Here is a 25868-nt window from a genome sequence, read left to right as displayed (position 1 = left end):
AAACAGTGTTATGGAGTGGGAAAGTGATTCAACAGAGAAATGCGGATCAAGTCAAATAATCTTCAAATAAGAACAAATTCGTTTCAGGTAAATAGTAAATATTGGGTGTGTATAACTACTTACATATCTATATATCTAATAAACAGAGGTATACAGATAGCTGATGCATTATTTTTTATATCAGTAGACACTTCAGATTATAATAGCTTAAATTCAAATGTTACACCTTAGAATATCATCCTAAACATGAACAGAATAGAAATGAATGTTTTTAAAAGAGGAAAACAAGTTGAATTGGAACAATTTCGGATTGTACGAACATGGAATAGTCAATGCAAAATTCAACTGAAAACACATTGTAGTTTTCGGTTTTGTTGTTTGCCATAACAACTTATCCTTTTGATATAAATTTGCCCTATGATAATTCCAAATAGATATCCAAGAAGAATACATCGTGTTGTTATTCGTCTTAAATTTTTTGCTTAAATAATGTATCTTAATTTTAATTGTACTTTATTACTATTTTTAATATATTTTTGGGTAACTTTTGTCGTTGGACTACTGTTTCATCAGCGATTGCCATCATCTTCTTTTTATTTCTTATGCTAAGACTTTTTTCAAATTGGTTTGGACCAGTGAGGAACTTTTAGAAAAAAATCTATAAAATGTGGAAACCGAAATAAAGACTTTACGAAAACAAAACTTGGCAAAGAAGAAAGAAATACAAAGATGGCAACACATAACTCTCAAAGAGACAGACGCCACTATGACCAAAATAAAATTAAACACGAAGACGGAAATTATCAACCAATCAGAACAGCAACACACACTTACTATAGTAAACAAACTCGGGAAATCATCTATTGTACTCCAGAAGGGCTGAAAATTCCTGTTTTAGTTGCTCATGATAAGAAAAGATTCTACCCAAATAGTTGTAAGTGTCTTCTTGCTCCTCGTAAGCAGGAAATCGGTAATAAGTCGATAAATGTCTTAATCAAGGAAATAAAACCAGATCAACGAATATAACATGATTTGTACTATCTTAACCAGTAAGTATCCAAGTGTACAGCAACGTATTTCAAAATGATAAAAAAAACTCGCATGGGATTTTCATGCCTATTGGCTCTATTTGAAGTATATTCCCTTCTCTAATTACTTATATATGTTCATCAGTTTTATTGCTAATTGGTAAGCAATTACTAAGTCTTTTTATGTATGAAAAAATTGCCATGAAGGGATTCTAATCATCTGAACAATTTAGATTATCAGATAATTCGTATCAAGTAAATTGTATTCTGATTATTTTTGCGATCAGTAAAAGATATTTTACAGTGGTTCTACACGAATGTATCAAACATTTTATATTGGATTGACTTTAACTTTAGGCATTTTGATTAGCACTCAAACATTCAACATTATATGCTTTTTGCATATTTTTTTTTTATCTTGAACAAAATCTTTTGTTCTTAAATAGTGACAATTTTAATGAGTCATGTACATCTACATAACCTCCAGGCTTTTATTGTTTTAGTAAATTCTAATTTGTACATAACCTAGCCATTGTGCCTGTTTGATCATTGGTGAATAACCGTTGTATTGGTCTTTTGTTCATGACGATGCAATTTTATACAGATCTTATCGAACAAGGATCGACAGTGTGGACGTAATCTACATGATGTAGATATTTTTCAATCTCATTTAATATACACAGGTCGCTTTAAAACAAAGTGTTCTAAAATTACAACGATTTGAAGCCACAGTAACAACGATTTTTAGGCCAAAATTACAACGATTTTGAAGCCGTATTTTAGAATGCCTATCGGATGCAGAGGAAATTGTTTGCATTATTTGGTATCATACCCATCAGTAAAAACCATAAATGTGTAATCTAAAGAATCCCCAAAACACCTCGGAGAAACCTACAAACATAATTGTTGGTCATTTCTAACCCATACATATTATCAGATCATTATTGTCTGCCCTCGGCTCTGATATCTTCGATTCATTATTTTAGCTCCACTGAACATTTCGTAGATAGACATAATGAAATCTTTCTTGCGTACATATTAATAGATAAGTCAGTGACATATTATCATTAAAGTTAATTTTGTATCTTCCAGTTAATTAGGTCTGTAATCCTGGTGTTAAGGTGATATATTGTTATTACATGGCACCAGAGTTTGACAGTCTGGGCTAATTATATCGTTTATTGATTGGTGACTTTTGTCATGGAGTGATGGAAACTAAATACTTAATTTCCTACTTTTTATCCACGTTGTACTGTTTGTTTATTCTTTGGACTAGTTTGTTGAAAAATATCACTGCAACGTCCCTATTTTCTTAAATGAAATCGGAAAACACACTAAAAAAATGAATTTTGATAGCATCGTTACTAAATGGGCCTTACTAAATCATTTAAACACGAAAACCTATCGAATCCTTAATCCATACGTTAAAGTGTGACACTTATCCAGTTTTGACATCTCTTTACAGCCAGAAGCTATTACATCTTTCATTGATTGGTGAATCTTTTCATAGAATGTTTCGTTATAATACAACACGTAGTGCTGTGGTGAAGATATACCGAATTCTGTGAGTGACACGTATTTATGTAATGCCATACTCAGTTTGTTCAGGTAGTTGTCTTCTAGTTATGTATTAGTGCAAGGTTACATTTAAAAAGATATTTCATTTAATCGATGAAAGGTCTGCAACATTGAACTAATCCTCTTGTTAAGTTGTAATATTCTTATCACAGTATTGCATAACATGCTGCCTGGAACGCTTCGAATGAGCGGAACAATATAATCAGTCGTTGAATTTATTTCCACGTTAATTTTTACCTTATTTGTCAGTAACAATCAATTATTTGTACATTGTAAATCAAACTAAAATGTTAGAACTTTATTATACAACTTTCCAAGATTAATTCTTGCATATAGAATTTAACAAAATATTCTTATCTTTTGAGGTTGCAAAAAAGTTTAAAATCCGTCAGAACAGGAAATATATTCTAAAAATTCTCAATCTATAATCAATGGGCTTTCTGTAGTTTAGTTCATATTGAAAAACAAAATTTGTCAACTACACTTTTTATGCGTTATCATAAGACTTTGCTTCAAGATATCCAGTTTTTATGATCAAGTTTTCATCTAAAACACAAGTGACATATTCGCCACTGAGTGTTAAATAGACATTATTTTATCACTATAGATAGTCTTTGTTGTTCTTGAATTAAAGAATGACCAGTAAGGGTAACGTGGATATGAGGGGAAAACAAAAGTAGTTGATCCAAGTCAAAGAAAATAAAACAGTTTTTCTTTATCATTAACTTTAAATGTAAATAATAATGAGAACAATTTGCTTATTTTATATGAAATTGTGGTATTGTTTTGTAAGTTAAGAGATATATTTAATACAAAAGGAAGGTTTTAGTAAAACAGAAATAACGACTGACATCGAGTATACTTTTTAATTTCGTTTCAAGGTATGATAAAAGAGGGACGAAAAATACCAGAGGCACAATCAAACTCATAAATCGAAAATTAACTGACAACGCAATTGTTAAAAATGAAAAGACAAATGGAAAAACAATAGTACACATGACACAACATAAAATACTAAAGAATAAGCAACACGAACCCCAAAAATTGATGCCATAAGGGACAAGAATTTAAAAAAAATATAAACACATACATAATTTTCTAATCTTAAATGGTTATTATCCCTATCCTTTTTTAATAATTATAATCATTTTAATATTTCCTTACCTGCAAATATATGTTTTCCTTTTCATGCAAATTCTTCTTATGGAACACAACATCAAACTGAAAAAAATACAAGAATATATTTATCCTGAAATGAATCTGGCTTGGATACGTATGTACAATGTAATACGGTTGACAACTAAATCACAGAAACTAAACAATACAGTCAGAAGTTTGATTAAAACCGTTATTTGTAAACTATGTCCGATATTTACGTGAATTTATCCTCTATATTCACCAAACATTTGATTAAGATTACGTTAGAACGGAACCGAGACACCTCATTTGATACAACATTCCTATTTTGTTTACTATATACCCCTTACTACACAGATAAGAAAACTTTAAAATCAATACAGTGAAAGTGATTATTAATAATCGCTGTACGGTAGCCTTTTTCAAAAATAAATATCATCTACCATATATATATATATATATATATATATAAATCGAGATTGAACTTATAACAATATCACTAGTTTAACACATAGTATGCTTGTATAAAGTCATACCACCTTTCTAACATGTTATTTATTACTTATGTTTGTATTCTCAAATATGAACAATACTTAACCTCATATATAAGTTGCACTATTGAAGATGCTTGCTCTTAGATTGATTTTTCATTATATATTTATGACCCCTGACGTTGTTATTACCTCTAAAGATTTATGGCCCATGACTTTCATTCCTTTATTTTACAGGTTTTATTATCATCCGAACTATGTAATTCTTTCTATCGATTTATCGCTCTTAAATATACCAACTCCTTCTTAGTTAATGTTTTATACATTTGCCATTCCTCAATCAAGATTTCTTTTAAATTATGGACTAATCTCTAAATAGGTTTGGGAGTTCCTCTTGTTGTCATTCCTCAAATTGTATGGCAATGTCATATTATTATATCTATCAATCTGTAGCTCTTAAATAAACCATTCCCCAGGAAAATTTAATGTCTTCATCTCTTTTTACCCCCTTTATTTTTTCTTACATTTTGTTACGAATGTCTTTCAATTAACATGTTTAATTTTGCTAAATGTATAAGTGCACCGATAGCTGTATGATACCTTGCATTTCAATTGCTTTATGGATGACAACCCTCTATCTATATCTTCTTTTTACTATCGAAATTCACTAGTTTTATAACAAACAAACTTGATTGTTTTCTCTTATGTAGGTACATGAGAGTTACTTCTTATTTAATTTTGTCGGTTCAAACTTTTTTTGAATCTAGCATCACTGATGAATCTTTTGTAGACAAACCCGCGTCTGGCGCAAATACAAAACATTAATCCTGGTATCTATATATGATGAGTTTAGTAAGCTACTTTCTGTCTCATTGTGCTTCTGACATCGTAAAAAGTATGACCGTATCTATGTCATTCAACCAATTGCGTGCTACATCAGATTTGTCATTCGATCTTCATGCGTATGAAATCAGACTTAACATAATGCCTATACATAATGCCTGTATATTTTTTCAATCTCTTTATAGTTTTTGTTCCCACACTGTTATATGGACTACTAAGTTATGATCCTACTTTTATCTAAGAGGGAAAAAAACGTCTTTTGCTATTATGCAGTGTTTTGTCTTATACTAACGTATACACAAAATCTCTTTTTAATATATAGTTCATTGAAGTGGGGCTATCATAAGTCAAAAATAAAGAAGACAGAAAAACCCAATAGACAAATAGATTTTTTTTTTAAATATTCAGAAAACTACACTTTATATAAAAAATAATTATAAAATAATGTAACGAAAATACCGAACTACAAGTCAAATTCAAAAAGGGAGATGTCCATAAATCTGACAAAAAAAAAACTATATATTAACGAACCAAGTGAAAAAAATATGCAAAATGCCTGACTTGATTTCCACCAAAACGAGCTCCACAAAAAACTGGTAATTCAACCCAGGTTCTACCAGTGGATGTAAGTAGTATTTATTGCTCTGTATGTCATTTCGTTTTAAAATCATTACCAGCGATTGTGTCATTCCAACTAAAGTTTTATAATACCGGTTTTGTTATTCTCTTTAAAAGTCTATCAACTAATATGTTGTCGTATTTATTTTTATACTCTCAACTTTATCATTCCCAATTAAGGTATATCCCAATAGTTTGTCATCCTCTTTGTGTACTTATGATATGCTACTTTACTATTCTTCTTCATTTAGATGTAACGTACCATATATATACGCGTCGTCAATTCGCTAATTCCAAGACAACTACATTGATTAGATAATTATTGAAAAGGGGTAAATTCAGTAAAAATTATCCCATTGACTTTAATGCTAATCTATGTATGGAATTAAATTTATACCTGATTTACCTTTATAAATTGGAAACTTTCATATAACATTCATGAAAGTACAAATGTAGCCCTATCATTTGCACTAATACAAACATAGGGTCATGCAGCATTTTTTTGGCATTCACATGGCCTTGTTTACAAACAATGTAGATTCGCACTGAATTCATATACTTACCCCCATTACTTTTTAACCCTGTAGGAAAAAAGTTTAGTACATTCAGCATTTTTTTTATATAGAAAGATGTGGTGTGAGTGCCAATGAGACAACTCTCCATCCAAATAACAATTTTAAAAAAGTAAACCATTATGGGTCAATGTACGGCCTTCAACACGGAGAGTTGGCTCACACCGAACAACAAGCTATAAAGGGCCCCAAAATTAACTCTAGTTTTGATCCATCTGCCAAAAAATATTTATTACAAAAATTATCTACCAATCAAAAGAGCATATGACTTCAGTGTTATACAGAAAGCTCTCCCCTAAATGGGCGGTCCATGATGACGTATATTTATTTACTGAATTTACCCCTGAAATTAACTATGCATCTCTTTTGTTTGATTTCACACACAGTTAAAACTTACCGACAATTTGTAACATTTATTTGCCTTCTCTATATACATATTTTTTTTATATTTTTACCCAATGTTCTTTCCCAACTATACACTACAGAATGCACTTTATATCCTCAAACCAGTTTTTAGTTTAATTAAGCATTTGTTCGGTTTGGTATGGTTTTCTAATTTAGTTTGTTTTCTTTACTATTGTTCTTTTGCAAACAATGTTTATATATTCCACTCAAACTGTAGAAGAATATTTCCGTTAGTATAATTATAACACATACGTGGGTATGTCGTTAAACGTTTTAATGGAACGCTAAATTAAATGCAACACATTTTATGGTTTAAACAACTGGCAGAAAATTGCTTTCAATCGATCTGAATGTTTTGTTGCCATAAAGTTGTGTCAACATTCCAAGATAAGTCAAAGTACAAAAACATTTAACCTTTATCTCTTTTAAAATCATGAGACGAACAGAAACGTCTGGGAGAGAGAGAAAATATAATAATGAGTTATTAGTCCTGTTAAATTACAATGGTCACAAACAGATGTCACTGGTTTATTAGCTTTCCCCCTTCAAAAACAGGAAACAATTGAAATCAATGTGTACAAAGCAAATAATACACTTCACAAGTATTGTATTAACAGATTAAAATCTGCAGAATGTTTTACAGTGTGATTGAAGTGTCAGTAGTAGCTGTTCCGTCATTAAATTCGTAATTCAGACAGTTTTTTTCCTTTTTATCAGAGAGTCATCGTTATTCTTATAATCATGATAATGTATTTTTGATTGCTTATGTCATTGCCATTTTTGCATTTAATACACTGATAACGTAATAATTCAAAACGATATGTAATTTAACTTCATAATTTAATTGATTGATGAACTTATTTGTTATCAATTTGTCTACTAAAACGTGTTCACCATCATTACAGGCACTAATTACCACATTGTACGGACAAGGTAAGATAGCAAATTCAGTTGCAAACCTATATTTATGAAAATCAGTTTGCCGACTGGTGGGATCTTTCCGTTCTGAATTTTCCTTGAATTTCGGTCTTGATTTTGTTGAAGTATATTTAATTTTGACTGTTTTAATTCCATTGAGTTTTGTTACATATTTTGATTTCTTTACTGCATCCAATTAGTATCGATTAAAATGTTGAAATACCATATTCATAGTAATATAACCGTATGAAGAGTGTGTAAAGAAAATTCAATATTTAAATACAGTATTATTAAAATGAATACCAAGGACGAATTCAGAACAAACCATTTGGTCGATAGAGATGAATTCAACTTTTTTATTTTCTTTAGAAATACATGCATGCAGCGCCTGCGTATAGAGAGTTACATTTATTAATTACAAATATATTCCAGAGCTTACGATTCCTATCATTATTTTCTTGAAAAGGATTTATTCTAACAAAGAAATTATTCAACAAAGTTTTCTCGAAGTGTTGAAGTAATCTCTTTGATTGTTTTAAGGACATCGTCATCCTTTTTTTTTTACCGTTATGGAATAACTGTATCATATACAGTCCGACAAAAGTTAAGCACCACTCATTTTTATTGCATCGATTTTTTTTCAAATTCAAAAAATCAATTATTCCTTCAAAAAAAGAAAACAACCATAGAGTAATTTTGTTAATGTATACCATAAACAAACCACAAAGGGAATATTGGTCATTTATGAAGGTTTTATGCATGTAGGTTTTTGGTTCATAGAAATAGTGTAAATTACACAATTTAGAAACGGAATTTAAGTTTCACTGTAAAATTTTCGGTACAAGCCTTCAAAACTTTAGTTGAACAAATGCCACTTTTAAATCGAAAAAAATATTGTGAAGGTGGATCTTTGCGATCGAAATTTCCGCTAATGGCGTCTCAGACATGTTTGACAGGGTTTATATATGGAGACATGGAAGGCCAAAAAATAGTGTAAATGGCTTATTGCTCTTTGGACTCCGTTAAAATCATTGCCCTTTGTGGTCTAGTGTTGTCGTCCATGTACAAGGGTCTTGGCAATATTGTGGGGGATTACTAAAATGAGGGACTGTAATGTTTTAAGGCACAAAATCTCTGTATTTCTGTCCATTTATGTTACCCAGCAGAATATGCAAACCCAGCTTATCACGGTATAAGAAGCAACCTCGTACTGGAACACCACCAGCACTGAATGCAGTTCTTGTGCAAACATTGGTATGGTCAAAGGCCGTTTTGTTTCCAGCGAAATTCGTATTATGGCGTCTACTGGCATCTGCTCAATGAGTGTTTGGTCATCTTTTTATGTTCAAGCATAGAAAGTCATTATGCCATTGAAACCTGACGGTAAAGTGCCTGCCTGTTAGTATAGGTCTCTATACATTACGACATACTCTTCGGCTGCCTCTAAGAAGTCGACGAACCAATGTAGGAACACTAACGCGACCACCTGGAGAAATAGGGTATTTGTAAACGCTCAAATGACATTTGATAACAGGTTGCTTGACTGATTTATCGGGGTTCAATCTTTTTGGTCGTAATGCATTTTCGTAGTGTATGTTAAAGGTAATTCATAACACCAAACATTAATATTAATTTCGCAATAGTTTAAAAAAAATATTGTCAGTTATATTTCGGTGGTGCTTAACTTTTGGCGGACTGTATATATTACAACGGATACGTCCTTATCGCTGTAATAATTGTGCTATTCTCTTTTTGATTATGACATGGTAGAATGTAAGGTCATTGTTATAAGTAACTATTTGAAAAAGCGTTTGAAGTATTTTTTACACACATGCATTTACTGAGTAAGGCAACTTTTAGATTTTTAGGTTTTCAATACTCTATTTGGCTTTTTTAATTTAATTTAATTTTAATGCCAATGGTGACTCTTGTGCAGTCGAATTGGACGTCTATCGTCTTAAATTATAAACCTGGGATCTGAGCTTTCGTATGATTGTTATATTTTCTCAGTGATGGGTGCTCTCAATAAAGTATCTACAAAGCATTTGGAATTCGTTTTCGTATATATGTGCATGAGAACCTATTCCATAAGATTACTGTTTGGTAACGGTCATTAGTGTTTGACATTTTTGTTCTTATTTTAAAGAGTATGTCAATATATCTATTGGTATGTGACAATAAGCGTCTGATAAATCTTTGGTGTTTACAATATTCAGAAGCTTAAGTATGTTGTCTTTATTTAGTACTTCTCTACAGCGTACTGGAAAACACTTAAATAAATCTTTAAAATTGGTAAAATGTGTAACACACCCAGGCATGCAACAAGTAAGTCAGTCAAATCGCGTATGCACTTTTATACTACACCGAATAGAACAGACTTACAGAACTAATAACAAGCCATTGTTAGGCTTTACATCAGAAAATAATGTAGATGACAGCCTCAACAAAAGCTACCGAGTTGTGGAATGATTGAGCCTTCAAATTAGCCACGAGGAGACTTTTTAATCAATCTTATACAAGGTTTGTGTTTGCCTTAAACTTGGGAAAGATTAAAATTTGCTTTACGTACAAAATTAGCAATCTAGTAAGGAAATGAAGAAGCTGACAAATTGATTTACCTAAAATGTCACCATATTGTATATACTATATTCTAACCATTGATACTTGTTTTATTTCAATTCCATAGATTAGAATTTTATGAACATATTCCTTTTTTTCTGTTTTGAAGATTAAATTTAGTTGAAGTATATATATGCAATATTTACTTTGTTTCTCCTATCAAAATATTTGTATATATTACAAATGTTTTAAAAGAATTTCAAAGTTATACTTGACGTGACATATCTCATGTTTATATAATCATTAATGAATTATCGTTGTGGTCAATCAAGAATTCAGATAATGTTTGAAAATTAAAGGCAAGTATACCGCTGTTCGAAACTCATAAATCAATTGAGAAAAAAACAAATCCAGGTTACAAAAAAAAAAAATGAGGGAAACGCATCTAATATAAGAGGAGAACAACGACACAACAGAAACACAACATTAAAATGTAACACACACAGAAACCAACTATAATATAACAATGGCAATTTTCCTGACTTGGTACAGGACATTTAAAGGAAATAAATGGTGGGTTGAACCTGCTTTTGTGGCATGCAAAACCTCCCGCTGTTATGGCAATACTTAATATAAAATTAAAATGACAATATTACATGACAGTACTACAATACAAGTAAATGGGAGAAAATACAGGACAGAGAAACACACGAATACAATTGTTACTATTAATATATTTTGAAATACAACATTTGAATATAACGGACTGAACAATAAATTAAAACACCAGTACTTTATCGATGTTTAAATCTCACACATCGGAGACCAATCAAGGCGAAAAACACTATAGAAGGAAATCGCATTAACCACAAAAAGGGCAAGATGGTTGCGTCGCAGAGGTAAGCGCACAGTTTTGCCCGTTTCAACCAACATGAGGATCTACACTGAGTTGATATTTCTAAATCATGAATAAAACATAATGGATACAACTAGATATAAGACTTCTATTCTGGTATCTTATATATGGCTGTAAAAAAACGTCGCAAAAAAATTCAGACACAAACATGTCGTATCGACCAAGCAATCAGTCATTGTCACCGTTTATCTAACAAAGTGTCAATTCCACTTCTCAAAATCCAATTCTCAAAACCCTGTTTGAGCATGGTGTTTTTAAGGAGCAAATCACTTAAGAATTTCTTAAAGACTAATGATGCACAAGCGTTACGTATCAAATGAGATATGCAATGATTAGATAGGTTTTATTCTTGGGTATTTTCACAATAGTATCTTCAATCCTGTCTATCTTGGTGTACTTAGAATTGTTCAATATATTTCAGGTATTTCAGCTAAATCAGTAGAAATTCTTGACGGAAAGATAAGCTTGGTATCTTTGGTGAGACGTAATAGTGAATACTGAATCATTTTGATATATAATCAGGGTACTGTCAATTGTAATTTTAAACTCAAAAGATAGTCGTTTTTTCTTCTCTTAATTGGATCGGATCCAAGAAATATTGCAAAATTATAAGCTTGGTTTCTTAACTGAGATATTTTATCAATTGTATCTTTGCCTTTTAGAAATATTTTGACTTGCAAATGTAAGAGATCCGTACTCTCTGGAAACACATAGTCTTTCTCCATTTTGGAGTTCTTCCCCATATTGTTTTATTTTCGCGATTTGTATATCAAAATATGAAAATTTATAAGTTTTGAGCATCGATATACTGATGTTGTCTTCTTAATGATCCGTATCATCTTCCATCTGAAACATCAGCAATCATATTTGTGTATTTATGGTAATTGAAAATCTACAAATGTAATACGTAGCAAGGGAATCGAATATTTAGAAAAACTAATAAAATCCAGAGTATGGCAACTCTCATGATATTTAATACAGGTGCAATAGCTATTAAATTTTCGGGTGGTACTCTTAATAATCTTACGTTAATGATCAACAATTAATAAATATTTAATATCATTTTTATACAAAGTAATTTATAGATGTGTTGATTTTGATAGCTGAAAGGAATAATTGAAATCATTTCTAAATACAGATATGCTCAACGTGTCCTTTTATACATAAGTAGTAGTGTCCATCATTTAGAAATGTTTTTAAAAAATGTACTTCTTAAGATAAGAGATAAGAAAGCCTTTGACAGCAGGATTTGTTTTATGCTCCATATTTCTGAATATTTCCATTTTGATAACATATTTGAACGAATTTCCGATAAGGGATACTTATTGTAGTTATCAAAGGTACCAGGATTATAATTTAGTACGTCAGACGCGCGCTTCGTCTACATCAGTGACGCTCAATGATAATCAAACTTTATGTTTTTAAAACAACAAACGGATTATTATTTTAAAAATCATCAACGATTTTTTCGTAAAATGGTGTACGTCAGAAGAGAAACTCGTCTACATTGAAATATTCAGTTGCGTTCGAATCAAAACAGTTGAAAAGCCACCTCAATATCTAAGTTACATTATCTACCAGCAATGAAACCTAAACATCCTAACCATAAACAAAACCCCAGGATTTTTAAAAGAATACATTTTCTGCTTACCTTAATAACTATCAAAACAGCAGTCGAAAATGGAAGGAACACGCCCTTAATTTACAATAACATTCCACTTGATGGAAAACTACAACTGATTAGGTGCTAACCTGGTAAAGAATCCCAATCAATAATATACACCTGAACATATTCCACAAATCACCATTTGTCGACTACATTTTATGAATTTTAATGTCTATACTATGTTTTTTCCGATATAACAAAACAACTAAATGAAAATAATAATATGAGATTTAAACGCTTTTGCTTACGTTTTATTTATTTAAATTAGTAAGAACAATGTCCGACGCATACCTGCATTTTAGACAGATAATTTAAAACAAAATATCGTTTTAATTAAATATGGGGATGTGCAATCAGCATACACAAGTCGACGAAAAATAGACAACGACATGAGGAAAAAAAAATAAGCAACAAATTCGGAGGAACCACTCCACAAAACACTCCATAGAAAACTAAAAACTAAGCAACGCAAACTCACCCACAAAATAGGGAATGAAGCTATTAACTCATAAATTTTATTGTCCCAAACACTCCTTATTTTCCGGTAGTGTACTAATGTAGGTAGTAGAATTCTAGGGAGGATAATATATTATTCAAAGAATTTATTCATACCTGATGGGACTATCCTATCATTGGAGTTCGTGTTTCAATTAGATAATTTATATGATCACGATAATTATAAGAGGAAATGGATAAACTATTTAAATAATTCATTAAAACTTATCCAAGCTATATGTTATTAGAGATAGATATAGGAAGATGTGGTGTGAATGCCAATGAGACAACTCTCCATCCAAATAACAATTTAAAAATTTAACCATTATAGGTTAAAGTACGGCCTTCAACACGGAGCCTTGGCTCACACCGAACAACAAGCTATAAAGGGCCCCAAAATTACTAGTGTAAAACCATTCAAACGGGAAAACCAACGGTCTAATCTATATAAACAAAACGAGAAACACGTATATATTACATAAACAAACGACAACTACTGTACATCAGATTCCTGACTTAGGACAGGTGCAAACATTTGCAGCGGGATTAAACGTTTTAATGGGCCCAAACCTTCTCCCTTTTTCTGAAACAATAGCATAACATCATGTTTTGATGAATTGGGTGGAATAATTAGTGTGTCTGTTCATACGTTGTGTGTGTGTTCTGTCAGAACTTAACAAATTGTTTGGGAACTTTTGTTTATGTTTAAAAGAAAAATAAAAAAAAATACCAAACTTAGACCAAAATCAAATCGGAAAGTCCCTAATCACATGGCAAAATCAAATGACAAAACACATAAAAAACGAATTGACAAGAATTGGCATATCCCTGACTTGGCACAGACATTTTCAAATGTAGAAAACGGTGGATTAAACAACTATAGTTAAGTTATGGGAAATAGTTTTAAAAATCAAAATTTTCAAGAAATAAGATTGTGTATGCAATTATTTAAGAGGCGACTATTGTTAAAAGTTCTAAGAAACAAAATTTAACAAAATACACGGTATTACCAATTCATGATAAGCAATTAATGTCAATGAAAAGATGAAAAATTAAAGAAATTATGAAGCAACCAAATAACACAAAATAAAACCCAGTAACTAGTTAGGTATTGAGCGAAAGACGTACACAAGCGTAGGAACCGATAACAATCGCACTTGGTCCAACAAAAATGTATGAAGACTATTTTAGATGTTACACGAGACTTTGATCTTCTATTTTCACCAAACTCCTCTATGTACATGAATTATACTCGTTATCATATAGGTACCAGGCTTATAATTTAGTACGCCAGACGAGTGTTTCGTCTACTTAAGACTCATCAGTGACGTTCAAATCACTATAGTTAGAAAGCCAATGAGTACAATGTTTCATAGCATTGGGGTATATTATGAAATATAAATAACGTGTTTCAACTCAGATAAAGCGAAATGAATTGTGAAAACTACCCAATCCTTTACAGTAAAATAAATGTCGGAAAGATATTTCAGCTACCATGACATTCCCTTTTCTGTTTAACGAAATTCTCCTAAGAGTTGTTTACCCGTTTGTATCTCTCTTCATTAATGTATATGCTAATTGTAAAAGTGTTATAGCATTAATTATTTATCAATTGATAGGACCTCCGTTGATCCTGAACTATTAATGCCCGAATACATTTCACTATGGAACTGCAAGTTTGTGCTTTTAAAAATGTCAATATATATGTAATTTCAGCAGCTTATATTTTGTAAATTGCTGAGTTTTTTTTATGTAATATAATTTCTGATGCTTTGATTAACAATCAGATGGAGATTGATTACGGGCAAAATAATAATAAAAAAAGAAAAAACATTTATGAAGATTATTTTTATAAGCGTAGGCATTTGTCTAATATCATTCCTTATGTGACTATTTTTATGTTCATCTAAACTAATTTCGAGAAAATTGCGATTGTTTAAGTGTCTTTCTGCACATGGTGTTCATATAAATAAAGCAAATTTAACAGTAACGGCTTTTATAATGAAAAAGAACAAATGCAATCTAAAAGAGGGACGAAAAATACCAGAGGGACAGTCAAACTCATAAATCGAAAATAAACTGGCAACGCCTGGCTAAAATGAAAGAAGACAAACAGAAAAACAATAGAACACGTGACACAACATAGAAAACTAAAGAATAAGCAACACGAAACCCACAACAAACTAGGGGTGATATGATAAATAAGGTAACATTGGACTCGCATTAATTAAGTCGTACAAATGCAAATCAATTGAGCGCGATTTTATTTAACCGAACAAACTTAACTAAAATATGATTTCACAAATGCCACAATATTACATGCAATTTGAAAACATATAACACTGCGTTAAGTAATCGGAGATAATGACAGAGTAGACATTACCTTTAAAAACTGCTGTAAATAGTGATAAATTTATTTTGTCTTCTTCAATTGTTGACTAACTAGTATAATTAAACTGTGTTTTATTTTGTTGGTTTAGAAAGGTCGATCTAAGGAATTGTTGCAGGTAGAGCAGCGATGCAAAAAGTAAAATCACAAAAATACTGAACTCAGAGGAAAATCAATTTGGAAAGTCCATAATTACATGGCAAAATCAAAAAACAAAACGCATCAAAAACGAATGGACAAGAACTGTCATATTCCTGACTTGGTACAGGCATTTTCAAATGTAGAAAATGGTGGATTAAACCTGGTTCTATAGCGCTAACCCTCTCACTTTAATAACAGTCTCATCAAATTCCGCTACATTTACATGATGCGTTAAATAAACAGTCACAATGAATATAAAATAGTCAAAATATGGGTACATCAGTCATCATCGTATAACAATTTTAAAAGGAACAATTTAACAGGACACAAAAACATCTACTATCTACGAACACATGGATTGATTTGAGTGTCTGACGTCAGAAAAATTATATACGTCACATAAATTTGTCGTCCAATGTGCATAAAAACAATTTTAAAAGCGGTCGTACTGGCCTTTAATTATTTTGTTTGGTCTTTTGTCCTTTTTTCGTTTTTTTCTTGTCTTGTCATTGGTCAGTTTGTTTTCGACTTATAAGTTTAAATATGCCTTTTGTAACTTTCACCTCTCTTGAAAATCAGGCTATAAATGATACGAAGAGCACACGTCTCTCATAATTATACAAAATTTATGAAAAGAAATTTATATATCACTATACATGTATGAAAACTATTTTTTAAAATAACAAGGATTTTAAAAGTTTAACACACGTGTACTTGATTTATTTTTTTTTAATTCAGGAAGATAGGATTTTTTGTTCAAACTTTTCACCGCGTATAATGTTTGTATTCATTAGTTATATTGCTGTCAATGGTGTTTAAGTGTCCTTTGCTATTTTTAAGCTGCATTTTTTTACATCTTCCTAACCTAATTAACATAATTTGGTAACCATTTCATATTTTAAATCACGCAATGTCGGTTTACAACATCTGAAAAATCAATCAAATCCAGTTTTCGTTTAATTATAATTATGCCTGTCAGTAAAAATATGAAGTAATTATAATAATATCGGTCAATCTACAGTAAATACCATCAATTGGTTATCAAACTCCTAATATAAAGTCTGCTGAAAGTAACAATCTGAGTGACATACACCTGTACCGAATGTTCAATAGTAGAAAAGTGGAATCATTTTGATAATAATTATGGTATCAAACGCCTAAATATGTCGAAAGATTTTGTCACGGTTTGATTGCATCTTTTACGAATAAGATGATTTGGTAGGATTATCATGATGTGAACTGTCCATTAGAGTCAAAATCACGTGGACTATAGATGACCATAAGGCCTCAACATGGTACAAACTCTTTGCTTGTCGCAAATTATAAAGTTTTATAATTACATGTTTGATTTTTATCATATATTATATAAGCTTAATGAAATGTACGTTTTTTCAACAATGACCACTGAAATATAGATTTAATTTTTAATTATGCGAACATAAATATCATATCGTTTAAACATTTAATCGTGCAATTCAGACCTGGGCTAAATTGTAGTTATTTTGATTACATGCTGATCAACTGATGTACGTCAAACGCGCGATTCTACGTCAGACTAAAGGTTGATCTAACCATGTGCCTTTCAGGGTAAGAATTTGGTTCCAGTACTTAAAATTATGCAGACCCTTATGGGTGGGTTTAACATAAATAAACAAAACAATGAATTAGGTTGTTAAATTTGGTAAATGTCCCTTTGAGCTTCTTTGTAACACATTTGTTTGTTTTTATAGTAATTAAGATTATAACACTGTGTTGACTGCTGTATCCATGTTTTTGTCTATTGTGTCTGTTTGTTTTGTTCACTCATAGTTGTCAATATAGTGGAAATGGACGCGACTGTTATACAAGTGAGAGGTTTAGCGTTTCTGGCGTATTTAATTTTAAACCTGATGCCTTTGATTAGCTATTATTCATGTGTTTCTTTGTCTAATATGTTCTCCTATTTTTTGTATTGTAGTTCTGTAATATTATGGTGTCATTTTAATCTTATATTTAACATTGCCATTAAAGTGAGAGGTTTGGCATGCCACCAAACCAGTTTCAATCCACCATTTTTTTCGTTAAAAATATGGCCATTATTATATTATAGTTCGTTTTTGTGTGTGTTAAATTCTAACGTTGGGTTTCCGTTGTGTCGTTTGTTTTCTCTTATATTTGAGTGGGAATTCACATTACTATAAGACGTTTCATGTTACTTTTTTACTCCAAATTCATGTATTTGGTTTTGATGTTATATATTTGTTATTCTCATCTGATTTTGGCTTACGCTTAGTCCATTTCTGTGTGTGTTACATTTTAATGTGTCGTTGTTATATCCTCTTATATTTAATGCGTTTCCCTCAGTTTTAGTTTGTTACCCTGATTTTGTTTTTTTTGTCTATAGATTTACGAGTTTTGAACATCGGTATACTACTGTTTAATTTATCTGCTAGCTATAAAACCAGGTTTAATCTTACTACATAAAAAAGTCAGTAATAAGACAGTTATTATCCATTCGTGTGATTTTTTGAGTTCTTGAATTTTTGCCATTTGATAAAGGATTTTTCATGTTGAGTATCCCTCGGTATTTTTGTGATGCTACTTTTTACATATGTGTACATAGTTCGTCTCATTGAAGATGAAAAATAGATCTTTCTGCAGATATAGCAATCGTATGTATGCATACTGTGACTTGATTGTAAGTGTTGGATTACAGTTGACTTGTTTTCTGCAACAGTTTGTTTAAATTGTTTACCAGATGAACAGTTTGGATTGATAAAAAAATTGTAATTCGGAATTTTTAATAAACTGCAATAGTTTGGAAGCAACACTTACAGTTTAGTCACAGTGATTGTTAAGTTTAAAACTTAATCACAAGCATCAAAACCATTTTATCTTTCATGAATGTGACCTACCGAATTAGACTATTTACCGGATTTGATATCACATAAGCAACACGACGAGTGCCACATGTGGAGCAGGATCTGCTTACCCTTCCGGGGCACCTGAGATCACCACTAGTTTTCGGTGGGGTTCGTGTTGTTTATTCTTTAGTTTTCTATGTTGTCTCATGTGTACTATTGTTTGTCTGTTTGTCTTTTTCATTTTTAGCCATGGCGTTGTCAGTTTGTTTTAGATTTATGAGTTTGACTGTCCCTTTGGTATCTTTCGTCCCTCTTTTATTTACAAGTTAAAAATGAATCATACTTTTTTTTAACATTTTACATCCAACAAAGTAATGACACAGACAACAATTAGTTCAAGAGTAATAAGGGAAAATCAATTGCAAAAATACATCTACATCTACATCAACGATGTTTTAAGGTTGACCAAATACGCAAAAGGTATATATTCTAAGTTTTACATGGCAATAGCAAACATGTTGCGTTGTATTAAAATAAATTGGGAAGGGAATGGGCAAAAACTAGAAGAGTGAAACGAGATCTTTTATATCCCTTGCTAGTCCAGTTCAGTTTGATGCTGGAACCTTTTTGGGGATTCATTATGTCTCAAGAGAGTTAAATTCTTACCTATTGTGAAATTACAATAGAAAGTACTTACCTATTGTGAAATTCTTTGCGGTAAAACATAACCGTCAACCTGTAATGATAGAAAAAAAAAATGATATGCAAAATTGCTCTCTTAAAAATCAGAGATGATGAACGATAACATATTAAAAAGAAAAATTGAACTACAGGGTATTTATAATGTTATACAAGACTTAACTGACTCCGGATATTGCATAAACATTCATACAAATGGCATTTGATAAAATGTTAAAACAGTAAGTTGACGTGAACAAACAGACCCCGCCAACATAAACAATACTATTTGCCGTACAAATTACAATATTGCATCAAAGTAGAATATCTAATCGCTTTTTTTCAAGGCAGCACATTTAAATACGAATAATGTCATCTTTGAATGAAAACAAAAGTTTTGTGAAAATAGTCAAAAAAAATTAACCTATTGATTTTAACGTGTAATTCTAGTAACTGCTATTTCTATCTAAATAGATTTTTGCCTCTATATTTATAAAAAAAAATAACATTAATCTACATATATAATATTTTTAAACGACGTGAGCAGTTTCCCCTGATTTTTTGTTTGTTAAGAGGGTGTCCATGGAAAAACCAGGCAGTGGATGGCACATGATATATTTTGTTTTCAAAATTTTTTCATCTATTTCATATTACAAATTCATTCTTTTTCAAAGTAATATTGTGTTTTTATATTATTTGCAACAAATAAAGAGAAAAAAAATACATAGAAAGCACTGAAAATTCATTGAAAAGGGGAGATAACTCTTCATTTTGTACAAAATTTTGTTGCATTGTTAGTGAACTTTAAAATCATTTTCTGAGCCATCCATTGTTGATTCAAAAATATCTTTGACATATATATCCTTTGTATGATATAAACATTGCATTGGAACCAAAAATTAAGTGGGAAAAGAATTATGTTGTGCCACCCATATCATAGGATTTGCCTGATATTTACTTGGACAGCCTCTTAAATACATTAGATGAATGACGTGTTAATGACATATTTGATAAATCTTTCTACTGTTGGATTTTTACACCATTTTCCAAAATTATTGTGAAATATGATATTATGATCTATTATATATCCAACCTGATTGTTTATTGTTTCATTTCTCAATCAGTTATACTTAGAAATTAATCACAGTTTGCAAAAAATGCAAACATATTGGAACTCGTGTGCTCGTCAAATTCTTCAAACAATATATATGTTCATTATATTGTGTTAATTATATATTCAAAAACACCCACACTTTTTCATAACTATTGTTGATGTTATAAGAAATAATAAAACCTGCGTATAATAGAATCGTTGTTTTGTTTGCAAAGAAATAATGACGGTTTGGCTATTTTACGATGTACTTCAAATGGAAAGTGTTTAGTAAAAGCAAAAATTAACAGCTGCAAAAATTATCAAATATAATTTGTATCAATTATAACAGGTATAGTGCCATTCAAACGGCCATTTAACCGTTCAAAGTAAGGAAATTATCGATGATTTCATAATTAATTATATATTTGAAGAGTATTTTGCATCTGCTGAGATAAATGTAGACACAACAAACATAGACTATAATGGAAAAACATCGCAGGAAAAATCATCAGCTGTAAAGTTATATGTTGTAGTTAAACTGAACATTATAAAACTTCTCTTTGTTTAATGACTCAACTATTGTCTTAAAATGTAGATTTAATTTCTTAGTAGGTTTACCATATGTATTATTAAATCAGAAAAATATTGGTTGGATTTTAGAGTATAGATTGTACTACTTGTTCTTTTCTATTTTATGCAGAGGAATTGAAAATGTATATCTGATGTAAAATAAAGTACAGTTAAACAGTTTTTAAAACCAATTTTGAAGCTTCTCAAGGACAAGTTGACCCTAACTACAAAAAAAGAAGCGGAGAATACCGAAATTGATAGTCTCTTATCACAACTTTTGTGGTTGTAGGGTACACATGCCTCGTCGTTAATATTCCATTCCAAAAAATGAAATAACGTTCAAATCGTGTGTTCGATTATTTCATGTTTTTAAAACATCTACGAAATACCTCTTTTACTTATATAGTTTATTTCAAATTGTTGAAACCCAAATTTTCCAACATCTATTATAGCTATGAAAACAATATCATGCAAGATAAAAATCAAAGCTTACCTTAAAACTCCATAACTGATTGATCAACACTGACGAACAACGCCCATGTGGGAAAAGGTATACCTGAGGAGAATCTGATTCTGTTATATATTTTTTCTACCTAGCAACCGTTTAAAATCAATAGAAGCTGACTTGACAAAGATCTCAAATTGCAATTATCAAGGTAATAACGTCTTCAAGGTAAAGGTATATTCAAATACGTTTTACCTGTTATTAAAAAGTTCATAAATGACGTTGGTTGTTTTAGTAAGATGATGTTTACCTAATGTGCTAGTGGACAGTCGTAGGTGGTGAGATCCAAAGCCAATAGCATTTATAACTTCGTAGTCATGAAACTCCGTAATGTTATCGATATCAAGAATGGAATTACTATAGTTATAAATATGATTTTCACTATAGAACAAATCGTATTTCTAAATAAGAATTTATTGTTTATCTGTATCCCAGAATATTAGAGGTCTGATTGTTTTCAAAACAAATTAAAACAATATGTTTAATGTCACGAGTTTATGTAGCTTTGATTTGCTACGGTTACATGGTTAGAGAATACTCAGAAACTTAAACGGGAAAACTAACTGAGTTTTGAAGATAAAAAATCTTGTATAAAGAACAAAAAGGAACTTAAAAAAGATACCGGGTGTACGTGGAGTTTGAAAGATATAAAATGTTATGGACCTGGCTTGTAACGCATAAATAAAGGCAACAGTAGTATACAGCTGTTCAAAACTCGTGAATCTATGGACAAAAAAATAAATTGGGTTAACAAATTACAACTGAGGGAAACTCATTAAATATAAGAGGAGAACTACGACACAACATTAAAATGTAACACACACAGCAACTGACTTAGTATTAGACAAAATCTGATGAGGAAAACAAATATAACATCAAAACCAAATACATGAAATATAAGAGAAAACAAACGACACAACGGAAACAGAACGTTAAAATGTTACACACACAGAAACGAACTATGATATAACAATGGCAATTTTTATGACTCGGTACAGGACATTTTTAAATATAAAAATGGTGGGTTAAACCTGGTTTTGTTGCATGCCAAACCTCGCACTTTAATTGAAATTTTAAATATAACATTGTAATGACAACATAATATTACAGGACTACAATACAAATAAATAGAAGAACGTATTACACAAAGAAACACATGATTAATAGATAACTAAAGGCATCAGGTTTAAATTTCAATACACCAAAAACGCGCCTCGTCCACGCAAGACTCACCAGCGACGAGGCCAAAAGATCGAAAGTGAAAAAAGTACAAAATTGTACAGCACAGACGATCAAAAGTTGGAAAAGGTTGTTTCAAATACGGCTAGGTTTTTATGCTTGGGATAAGAACATCCTCATAAAAGCTTGTTTATCACTACAAATGTATGCACAGTAGTAACATAGAAGAAATGGGGAAAAACAGTTCGTGAGATGGCGTTTGTCAGCAAATATAAATAATACGTAAGATTCTTTTTTACGCATATTCTTCAAATTTCGTGCAAACTGAAAAGAAACTCCCCAAAAGTCTCATTTTCAGAAATCCATTTGGATCTGAACAGCAGTACAACCTAATCCGTAGTATCAATCAAGGTCTTTTGAAAATAACAGTTGAAACGGAATTTTTTTTAAGAGTTACAATGTTGCTCATGTCTAGTCAAACCAAAGATTTGTATAGCCTCATTAAAAACAACTTGATCTAACACAGGATACTGAATTGATCATTGCATGGTACATGAGTCAATTATGACAAAAAATGAAAAAGCAAAAATACTGAACTTAAAGAAAAATTCCAACCGGAAAGTTCTTTGTTAAATGGCAAAATCAAAAACTCAAACATATCAAACCAATGGAAAACACCTGGCATATTTTGCCTCGATTCAAAAGAGGGGCGAAAGATACCAGAAGGACATTCAAACTCATAGATAAAAAATAAAACTGACAACGCAATACAAGCACTTTCTTGTGGCTTAAACTTGAGATTTTAGCTATAGGTTCATGGTGATACATTAACGTCACAAAATGCTACCAATTTACACGAATAAAATTCCGGCATTTCCTTTCTCAATTTTATACTTGGTTTATACGATGTCTGTTCAAAAATTGTTTACTTGTATTTTAATGTTTAAAAAAACTAAATTACATGATGAAATGACTTCCGTAAACAGCAATAGAAAGCTGTGTCCCACAGACAATCAACACTGTATATTTACAAAAATTGTTCTGAAAACAGTATTCAGTATTCTAGCTTGAAGCATGAAATAATTCACTAGAATCTAGACAGAGAACATTCAAAGTCTCATTACTTGCGTCGTTTGTTTTGTGACAGAATAATCACCTAAGTATTAAAGGATGACAATGTGGGAAGATTTATCCGGCGAGTTTATCTATCTCGAAACAAAAACGGCAAACTGAGAATAACTAATCAATTAGACTGATACTCTATTTTTGAATATGCCTTTAGCCTTGCAAATGATCAAACTTTCGAAATTCAAGCAATATCTGTATAATTTTTTTCAATTGATCATCCTTCGATGTTTAAAAAAAGGTAAGCATTAACGCAAATATTATTTTGATGGGATTCGTGTTGAACGATCTTAGGTTGTCTGTGTATTATATTGCTGTGTGTTTGTCTATTCGTTGTGGTTCTTTTATAAAGAAATACCGTTTAGTATTTTGATTGGCCTTTGATTGTCACTTTTTTAAACCTTGCTTTGTACTTGTAAATTTAGTAAGACATAAAGCATATATCATCACACCGAGACTAGATCCAAAACTGTGAACTAATTGAACAGAGGCTACGAAACATTTATCACCAACACAAAAACCAATGTTCATGGAATGTCAGTAAACATGATTTGTATGACATTGTATACGCCATGGGAATATAAAATATATAGTATATGAAATAACACAACTATGCAATGTAAATATTATCTTATTTTAAAATGAAATTTATCAACCATTTATTTCATTTACAATAAATAATTTAAATCTCCATTACTTTGTTTACTATGCAAACAGATTAAGAGAAATATTCATTTACAAATGAATTTTCAAAGTGTCATTTTTCATATTGTCAAAAACAAACAGAATGATATATATTTCTAACCTGAAATAAGTTTTGATATTAATGTTGAAGTTTTAACCTATAAATGTATAATCATGATAATCAATCATCTATAGATTTTATTATTTTTGATTATTTCGCAGCTTGGTTGAATTATGAATATGAAACTACGAAATGATCTTCTTTATATTATTATAATTGATTGTTTTAAATATTTGTTATACATGAGATTTTAATAAAACTAATGTTAACATAATTTTTGGTTTGGAATGATGCTATTTTGCATCCAATTTCCGCATATAAAATATCTGGTAACATTTCTCTAGAGTTTTATTGGTATCATGTTTCTGGAGAGTAATGCTATATAAATAACAGGATTACTGGTTATAATGCGCTGAAGATATAACAGGTCTAATCTGATTAGAGCTAAACAGCATGTTAATACAGAATCATTGTTTGGATTTTACTGATATGTTTTATTTCAAACAATTATCATAAGAGTGTAAATCAGGCATTCAGAACTTTCTGTCCTCAGCGAGATTTAGAGGCCATGTGTAACCAAAAACACTAAGATCTAATGGAGAGGTATTAATACTTCAATGTGAGAAATTAAGACATTTTATAGACGGTCCACTATCATAAAGGGTTTATAAAATAAGCTATAAAACAGTTGTCATTCCTGTAGTTAGGATGTGTGCAAGAGTTTAGTAAATTATCAATTGTATTTACTAATTTGATGAACAGTAATATCACAAAAATACTGAACTTCATATAAAATTCAAAAAGGAAAGTCCATTATCAAATGGCAAAATCAAAAGCTCAAACTTATCAAATGAATGGATAACAACTGTCATATTTCTGGAATTTTCTTGTGTAGGCAATGGTGGATTAAGCCTGGCTTTAAAGTTAGTTAAACCTCTCATTTGTATAACAGTCGCAGTTAAATGAATGTAATATTTACTATCATGGTATTGATATATTACAATGTTACCACTAACGGTATAAAATTTTTTTCTGCACCAGATACGCATTTCAATAATAGATGTCTCTTTACTAAATTATGATTGTGGCCAAAATATTTAAAAATCAAAATTTTATTAAAAGATGAAGGGCTTCAATCCAAAAAGATACCAAACTATAATTGAATACTCCCTAATACAGGGTTAGGGTTAGGGAAATATTTGGAAATGTAATTCAGTACACTCTTCTTTAATTATACTGCAATAATTCAAAATGAATAATGATTTCTTTAAAAAAAAATCTACTACGAATCCGCTTTACTCACTGGTTAAAAGCCCTCCAAAGAAACATATCACATCCGGTTGTTTTAGTGTTAATATTGTTGCCCAAGCTATT

The 25868-nt window shown here is 30.8% G+C and overlaps 1 protein-coding gene across 3 annotated transcripts in view; it reads right to left on the bottom strand.

Annotated features, from left to right (window-relative positions):
* LOC134725721 (cadherin-23-like) overlaps positions 1-25868 on the bottom strand; it is a 104549-nt gene that overhangs the window by 57789 nt on the left and 20892 nt on the right. For all 3 annotated transcript variants that reach the window (XR_010108587.1, XM_063589755.1, XM_063589756.1), the window contains exons 2-3: positions 19297-19335; positions 3771-3827 (exon numbers count right to left, since the gene is read on the bottom strand). The gene's annotated coding sequence lies outside the window, so the exon portion shown is untranslated. The remainder of the gene's footprint in view (positions 1-3770; positions 3828-19296; positions 19336-25868) is intronic.

The sequence above is a fragment of the Mytilus trossulus genome, chromosome 7 (assembly GCF_036588685.1).
Source record: "Mytilus trossulus isolate FHL-02 chromosome 7, PNRI_Mtr1.1.1.hap1, whole genome shotgun sequence".
In the NCBI taxonomy this organism is placed as follows: domain Eukaryota; kingdom Metazoa; phylum Mollusca; class Bivalvia; order Mytilida; family Mytilidae; genus Mytilus; species Mytilus trossulus.
Note: the sequence above shows the minus strand (reverse complement) of the source record. Positions and strands in the feature narration are given on the sequence as shown.